At 40.5% G+C, this 7,674-nt stretch overlaps 1 protein-coding gene across 3 annotated transcripts in view; it reads left to right on the top strand.

Moving 5' to 3' along the window:
* LOC108757071 (transcription factor AP-2-epsilon) overlaps window positions 1-7,674 on the top strand; it is a 252,631-nt gene that overhangs the window by 3,228 nt on the left and 241,729 nt on the right. The window contains exon 1 of one of the 3 annotated variants that reach the window (XM_018501386.1): window positions 7,373-7,435. The exons of the other annotated variants lie outside the window; for them this stretch is intronic. The gene's annotated coding sequence lies outside the window, so the exon portion shown is untranslated. Of the gene's footprint in view, window positions 1-7,372; window positions 7,436-7,674 lie in introns of those variants that run through there. 3 annotated transcript variants of the gene reach the window in all.

Raw genomic sequence — 7,674 nt, 5'->3', positions numbered from 1 at the left:
TATATATATATATATATATATATATATATATATATATATATTTATATACGTATCTAATCGCAATTTAGCATTCATAGATATAGATCGGTCTTCTCGCGATGGGCGCAAACCACTTAGGTGGAGTCGAAGTTACCGCCTCGAATTATTAGGTAATTAGGCTAAGATGGTCCTGGTGACCATCCCGATGATGGAGAGGCACGGTATATGCACGACTACCTACCGATGGATAAACACATGGGCAGATTACACGATGCTCTCGGCTCTCGCATAGATATACGCAATTTAACTAGTAATTTCGAACTTACACCGGCTTAACTTCGGGAGTAATGACGTGGTAGTTAAATTGCATCACACGAACGAGTTGCGGCGTTATAACGTCACGTCCCCTAAAACAAAGTAGATTATAGTGGATTTCTTGTGAAATCTCTCCTATGACAGGTTGAACAGTGTTCTAAGAGAGAGAAGTAGAATAATGTAATTTCAATAAAAAATGTAAATTTCGTTAAAAAATTTTAAAATATTACACATTAATATTATACATATACATTAAATTAATAAATCCCATCGAGGGAATTTATTTAGGATACTTTTACACTATTAATTTGTAATAATTTTAAAAATTAAATTATATTAAGTATATAAAAAATATGAATGCCACAAAAACGAGAATTGCTGCTCTATTTCATGTTTAATTATTTGAAAATGAAAAAAGTTATTATTATTACTAGTTATATTAATATTAATAGTAATGTGAAAAATAAATATTTATAAGCATACTGGAATTGTAATTTTTTATTAAATTTGTTATTTTCTTTAAAACATACAAAGAAATGTGGAACATAATTTGGAGTTTACTAGAAATTTTAATACAAATTTAATAATTTTATTAAAAACACTTGTGTACTTTAATATTTTTAGCGCTTGATACGTGTTATACTATTATTAGTTTCGATGTTTTAATATTTCATTTTTTCCGATATCTCCATTATTTAAATATTTAATCTGAAATACTCATATGTACACAAAATTATTATGTAGCTAAGTGAAAATGCATGTCCTATCTTATATTCAGTAATCGTCCGATCGTGTCAGCAGCTCAATATGTGTCATATAATTTCTACGATTAAGAGAGATTGGTAATATTTGAGAGACCAAGTCGCGGTTGATAGCTACAGCGACGAAGAATGGCGAATGAACTCCGCCTCCTCCCTTCTAAGCGTTACCGTCAAACACAGCTAAGCGGGGCGAGGGGGGGGGGAGGGGGAAGGGCGGTAATCCGCGTTACCTCTCCATCTGTACGCGAATCGCAATTGCGCCCGGGATGGGATACCGTGTCGGTATCGTGTGGCACGAGTGACGACGACTCGTACCACGCGACTGCACTCGACTTGACCCCACTCGACCTCACCACTCGTTCCGTACTCGACTCGAGTAGAATCGGCGCGTCTCGTTAATTGTGCAACGCGGCTCTCGGTTGTTTGCCGATCTTGCATCTCTCGCCTCTTTCGTTCCACGGGCGATTCACGAACGACCCGCCGATGAATACCGACGGGGGGATCGCATCAGGTTGTTCCTGGGCGCTAATATAACACCGGCGCTTCTTCTTCCTCCTTCCCGATCGAGTCACGATTTAACATAGGCGTGGTGCGCAACGCTTTCCAAGCAAGAAGATAGACGGCTTGACCTCTCTCGTAACTTAACGTAGACTCTGATCGGTTGGACGCCACGATCGAGACCCACGAACGGTGATTCGCAGTCATCCGCCCGTGAAATCGTTTCTTATGTCGCCGATCAAAGCTTAAATATTTATCCAGACAGACTTGTGTAGCTACATAATTATATGCATAAAGAAAATTGTCCAATTGCGTTTCTAAGGACGGACGTAAAGTGCGATTGGATAATTTTTTTATGCATAGGTGTACGGAGAAAAAAAAATGTAAAGTAATAAAATTACATCTCAATAGAATTTATTTTGTCGACGACTTTTTGTCTCAAAACTGAGTAGTATAATTTTGAGAATAGTATTATTTACTTTACTGTAAAGTCACTTGAATTGATTTATTATAATCGTACATTTTACTTTGCACCTCTTATTATTTATATTATATTTATTTTTAGGCAAGTGAAGTTTGTCATAAATTCGGCAAAAACAGTCGGAACATTTTTACTAGTTTCGTAAGATAAAAATTTCAACCATTTTTCTCCCTGATATTTATTCGACTTGTCTGGAGTAGGCTTAACTTTTAACTACATTCGAAGTTTTCCACCATTAATCATTCGCGCGATATATACACATACAAGTCGAAGACACAATACATTAATACACAAATTATTTAATAAATTTACTCTCATTGACCATAATTATGACAAAATTTAACCACTGGTTACGTTTAGCAGAAAAGCAGTTTTGCGAATATTGTAAGATTTTTTTTTTATACGATTATTTTTAATTCCTCATTGGATTTAAATGTACAAATTAAAGAATCTTACAATTGCAAATTGTTATTTTTCTGAATGAATGTATTGTTACTCGAAATCTGAAAATAAATATGGCGAACGCACGAACGAGTTCCTTTCGCGCGAATTTATCTCTTGATATTAAATTTCGTAAAACGTAAACGATTAATTTAAATAATAACAGTTGAGTCAAATTTACATTAAACCGTTTGAATGGTCAGTCGCGGGCGTGCACAAATGGATTGGCGAGCGACATGGCGCCCAAGGGCACCGCATTGAGGACCGCGCGTTGCATGAAACTGTCATGACATTCGTGGTCCCGAATGAAGAGAATTACATCGAAATGAATCTGACATACATGCAGCACTAATATACACCGCTATTTATTGGAAATAATCAGTATTTACTGTTGTTAGGCATAGGCGCTGACCGATGATAAACCGCGTTATATTGTGCCTGAGATATTAAAGACGGATCTAATCTATGTGTGCGCGGCTAGTAGATCCATATAAGGCCTCCTGAATGTGCCAGTATGTGACGTACTTGACAGTGCTAGACTACCACGGACCGTTAATAATTGTTTCGGAGAGAATGATTGAAACTGATTGTTCCTAGACCTTCCTTACGCCTCTTGAATGACAATCTAGAATTGAACACCGATGACAAAAAATTTTTAGATATTAAATTTCACTAAAACAATTGCGCTTTATCACGAGAATTATTACTGTGCTTCCTTTTTTATAGTCTATAACTTTCTTCCACGTTATTAATCCATCGTATCCTCGTTTTTGCATAAACAAAAACAACAACTAATTGATTGTTCATCAATTTTGAAAAATAATTGTTTAATTAATGTATAAGAGATATGAATTAATTTATATTTAAAATAGTTAACAATTTTCTCGTGTTATTGTTTTTGTCAAGTCAAGCAGTATGAATAAGAGATATTAAAACTAGAAAAATAAGTGACGATAAAACAACAATAAATAAAAGCAATAAATAACTGATTTATTATTAATTTTGAAAAATAATTGTTTAATTGACGTATAAGAGGTATAAATTAATTTGTATTTAAAATGGTTAATAATTCGTGTCGTGTTTTCGCCAAATCAAGAGCGATACGAATAAGACATAAAAATTAGAAAAATAAGAGACGGTATCAATTTCTGAACACATTCTTTAATGAAAGAAACGAGTGAGGAATTTCCGGGTTCGTCTAAAAACCGCGGAAAATTCCGAAAAACTGCTTGTCTGCCGTGAGAAAATATCGATCAGCTCCGTACACGAAAACACACTTTCCAAATGGCTGCATTCCAACCTAAAATCAGCGAGGCTCGTCATCGCACACCCACCCCCTCGCGCGTAGGAAGCAAACGAGCTCGACGTAGAATACAGATCAAAACGTGCGAGGAAAAGGGAAGGAGCGAAAAAAAGAAAGAAAGAAAAAAAAGAGAAAGAGTAACCGAGGCGACTCTAAAAGGCGAAAGGGAGAAGAAAGAAGAGGGAGTAATAACGCCGGCGTGAAAACTCGCCGAAATCTCCAGGGGGGAAAAACAGAAGCTGCGTCTTGGCCTGCTCATAGGCACCTCTCTTTCCTTCCACTTTTTCCTGCTTCCATTCCCTCCTCCTCCTCCTCCTCCTCCTCCTCCTTCTGCTCTTTCTTCACTACCTCCTCCAACCTCTTGTTCCTCCTGCGCCGCTCCCGTTTTCTCCTTGACGGGGGCAAAAGTACGAGTGGGACGGGCGACGAGTCGAGGCAGCGACGACAGGGGCGTACGAAGAAAGGGGCTGCAGCGTGGTAGCTCGCAGCGCGCTGTGCACACAACAACATGGTGGGGATAACAGGGCGGGGGGGTAGAGGGGTGGACGGGGTGAACCGGCGTATAGTAGTGTAGTAACATCCAAGGAGTAACTCGCCGGGGAGGGGAAACGAGGGGACATCGATCGGTCATGCGCAGATCGCGCTAGGTGCCCGTTGTCGCGTTTCCGCCGCCTGTATACGTCGCGCGCGAATGTATCCGTGGATTGCGCGACGCTGCTGGGAGAGATAGCAGGGATGCGATAACGTCTCGTACAAATCCCAAGCAGGCAGACGCATTCACGATACCCGTCCGCATCTGTGTCGACGAGTCGCCGTGGCACCATCCCTTCTCACCCTTCTTCGGTTTTTTCTTACCTCGCCGTACATACATTCGCCATCCGATATCATACGCTTACACGCTGAGGATTTTTCGAGTCGATTCAAATTCTCTGTGAGACAAATTACGCGGGTCTCGGAAGATAGCCAAGTCCGGAAAAAATCTTGCGAAGAGAATATCTCTCTCTCTCTATCCTGGATATTTACCAATACAAAAGTAATCCCTTATTTTTCTAGTTTTTATATTTTATTCATTTGACTCTTTTCTTCTTAACGAAAACTTAACACGAATTGTTAACTGTTAATATAAATTAATTTATATCCCTTATGCATTAATTAGACAATCATTTTCCGAAATTAATGAAAAATTAATCAGTTATTGCTTTTATTTGTGTAAATAAAAGAGAAGATTTCGAATTAGGGAATGGTTGACTACACATTGGTTTTTTATTTTTATTTTTTATCAAATATAGATAATTTTTTATTTGAGTAAAAAGTTTCATATATAAACAGAAAGAAAATCAGACTGATACACTGAGAAAATTTAGTTTTTGTAACAATTTATAGGACTCGTTAAAATAGTACTTTATTAACTCTTCTATAAATGTTAATATATTTTTAATGTTCTGTACGACGTTATTTTAAGATTGTAATTTTATAAATTTTTACAAACTTTAACTAAACTTGTTTAACTTTGAGCGCACACGCTTAAGTCATGTTAAACAGTTTGTTCTAGTTCAATCTTTGAATCTCACATTTGTAATTTTTGTATTATTTCGTATTGTTCTATAATATTCTATAATATTCTATAATATTTTATTTTCAAGAGAGAGAGAGAGAGAGAGAGAGAGAGAGAGAGAGAGAGAGAGAGAGGTCCGATATTTTGCCAGCATTAATAATTGTTTACTTTTACTTATCTTGCAAATTGTAGTGAACCAAAATAGAATTAGCAGCAATGTTTTCGGTCAAGATAAAATTTGTGTTCGATCACATTTTTTGTGCAATCCTTATTAAATATTGAGTAAACATATAAATTTTTTTTTACAATCGTAAAAATAAAATTAATTTTTCAACATTTATTTTTTATGTTTTTTTAAATATCTTTAAAGTAAATATATAGACAACTTAGAAATTATAAATATATTATTGAAATAAAATCCTTGCTTACTAATCCTCCAGCATCATCCCTTTTAAGGCACAGTCGATATCACAGGTTCTCAAAATTCTCATTTAGATTTCAATATGTAAAAAATAAATAAAATACAGTTTTTATTGTAGTAAAAATTTATTGTAAGGTTTTACGAGTGTACAAGAATGTTTCTCAGATTTTTATGTATTGTAGTTCGAAATCATAAAAAATATATGTTGTTTCCCAGAGTGACTATGATCGAAAGTTAAGGGGTGGTGCTGGAAGTTTAATTATACAAAAATTATCAGAAATGTTTTCGAATATGTTAAATCTGACCTCTTCAAGGATTTCGATTTTTCAGTAGAGATCCGAAAGTAAATTTGAAATGAATGAAAATGAGTCTCTCAGCGTTCGATTCATCGTAACAGCGAGATAGTTCGTTCATTCGTTGGAGCCTGTCGTTTCGTCCACCATCCTCTGTCATCGATTTGTCGAAATTCGCGGTCAAACGTTACCAATTCACTCACCGACGTCTCTTTCGTTAATTCGACGCTATTCACTCGTCGACGGTAAGCAACTCTGACGCAATTCGGCCCGCGTAAGTAACGTTGCGTTGCGTTGCGTTGCGTTGCGTCGCGCCGCGTCGCGCCGCGATCGGGGTTAGGTTAGCCCGTCGTCATCCCTCTCCGGTTCCGACTCCGACACAGGCAGGTATATGGAACAGGGCCGCGCAGGGTCCGTCGTGTGACTGTAGGCGGAGGCACCACACCCCCGCGGGGGCAGGCGATAGTACCGCGCCGCGGGTGGTGGCGGCGGAGGCGCATCGTCGCCGCGGCAGGGGTGGCATACGGGGCAGCCGGGTGGCGGCTTGGAGGGGTGGAGGGGCGCCGCGGCGCCTCTCTCGCCTGGAGCGCAGTGCGACGTCGCGACGCGCCACGTGCGGTGGGCCAATACACATCGGGACACACGGCACGAGATACGGTAAACGTAACGGAACGGAACGTAACGCAACGCAACGCGACGCGACGCGACGCGACGCGACGCGACGTGGCGCGACGCGACCGGAAGCTACCTACGGCACTTCGCTCTTCTCATCTGCCTTCGTATATTTTCTGGTGGCGGCTCGCGTCATCCTCGGAGTTGTCGTCGCGTCATTGTGGTCGCGCCGCGTCGCGAGAATTCCACGCCGGTCCGCCTGCCATCTTCGACGAGCCACCGAGTGATTCCAAGGTGCGATTCAAGTACACGTACATACCGTCCAGCAGCAGTACTTGTAAGAAGAGGAGAAAGAGAGGAAAGAAAGAAAGAGAGAAGAAGACGTAGACTGTTCAGTCGAGTCGAGCGCGGGGAACGACCGAGCGGGGGTGGAGAGGGGGTAAGAAAAAGAAAGATCACGGAAGGGATAAGAGGAAGGGAGCAAGCCGGCTGGTAGGAACGCGAGAGTGAGAGAGAGGGAGAGAAAGGAAGAAAGAAAGAGAACTCCGTTTCGAATTAGCCTCCGATAATCCGCTTGTGGATTAAGTTACGAAGACACGCGTGTGCGTATACGTGCGCGTCATCTCGCTCGCGACGGATATATCGCGGGAACGCATTTTCATCCTTTTATCCGAATCCGACGAGAAAAAAAAACACGCGTTTCCGCCGGCGGCCGCCGCCAATGCCGTCGTCGCAATCCGCCCGTCGGTGATTCGCCGTGAGATTGAGACGAGGAGGTGAGTTTGAGGTCGTATCTCCGGGACGTCGCGATCCGGCTTCAATCTTTTCGCATCGGCGACGAATCGAGTGTGCTCCGGAAAATAATGACGAGGGAGGTGCACAGAAATTTCGTGCTTCGCGCGAGTGAAATGCAGCGCGGTGACCCAGGCCTGGACTGTCTCTTTCAAAGTCTCTTTCAAACGTGAAGTCCTTGGAGCAGTCGCGAAGTTAAACAGTTGCCGGAAGACTCAATAAG

The sequence above is a fragment of the Trachymyrmex septentrionalis genome, unplaced genomic scaffold, assembly GCF_001594115.1.
Source record: "Trachymyrmex septentrionalis isolate Tsep2-gDNA-1 unplaced genomic scaffold, Tsep1.0 scaffold131, whole genome shotgun sequence".
Taxonomy (NCBI): domain Eukaryota; kingdom Metazoa; phylum Arthropoda; class Insecta; order Hymenoptera; family Formicidae; genus Trachymyrmex; species Trachymyrmex septentrionalis.
Note: the sequence above shows the minus strand (reverse complement) of the source record. Positions and strands in the feature narration are given on the sequence as shown.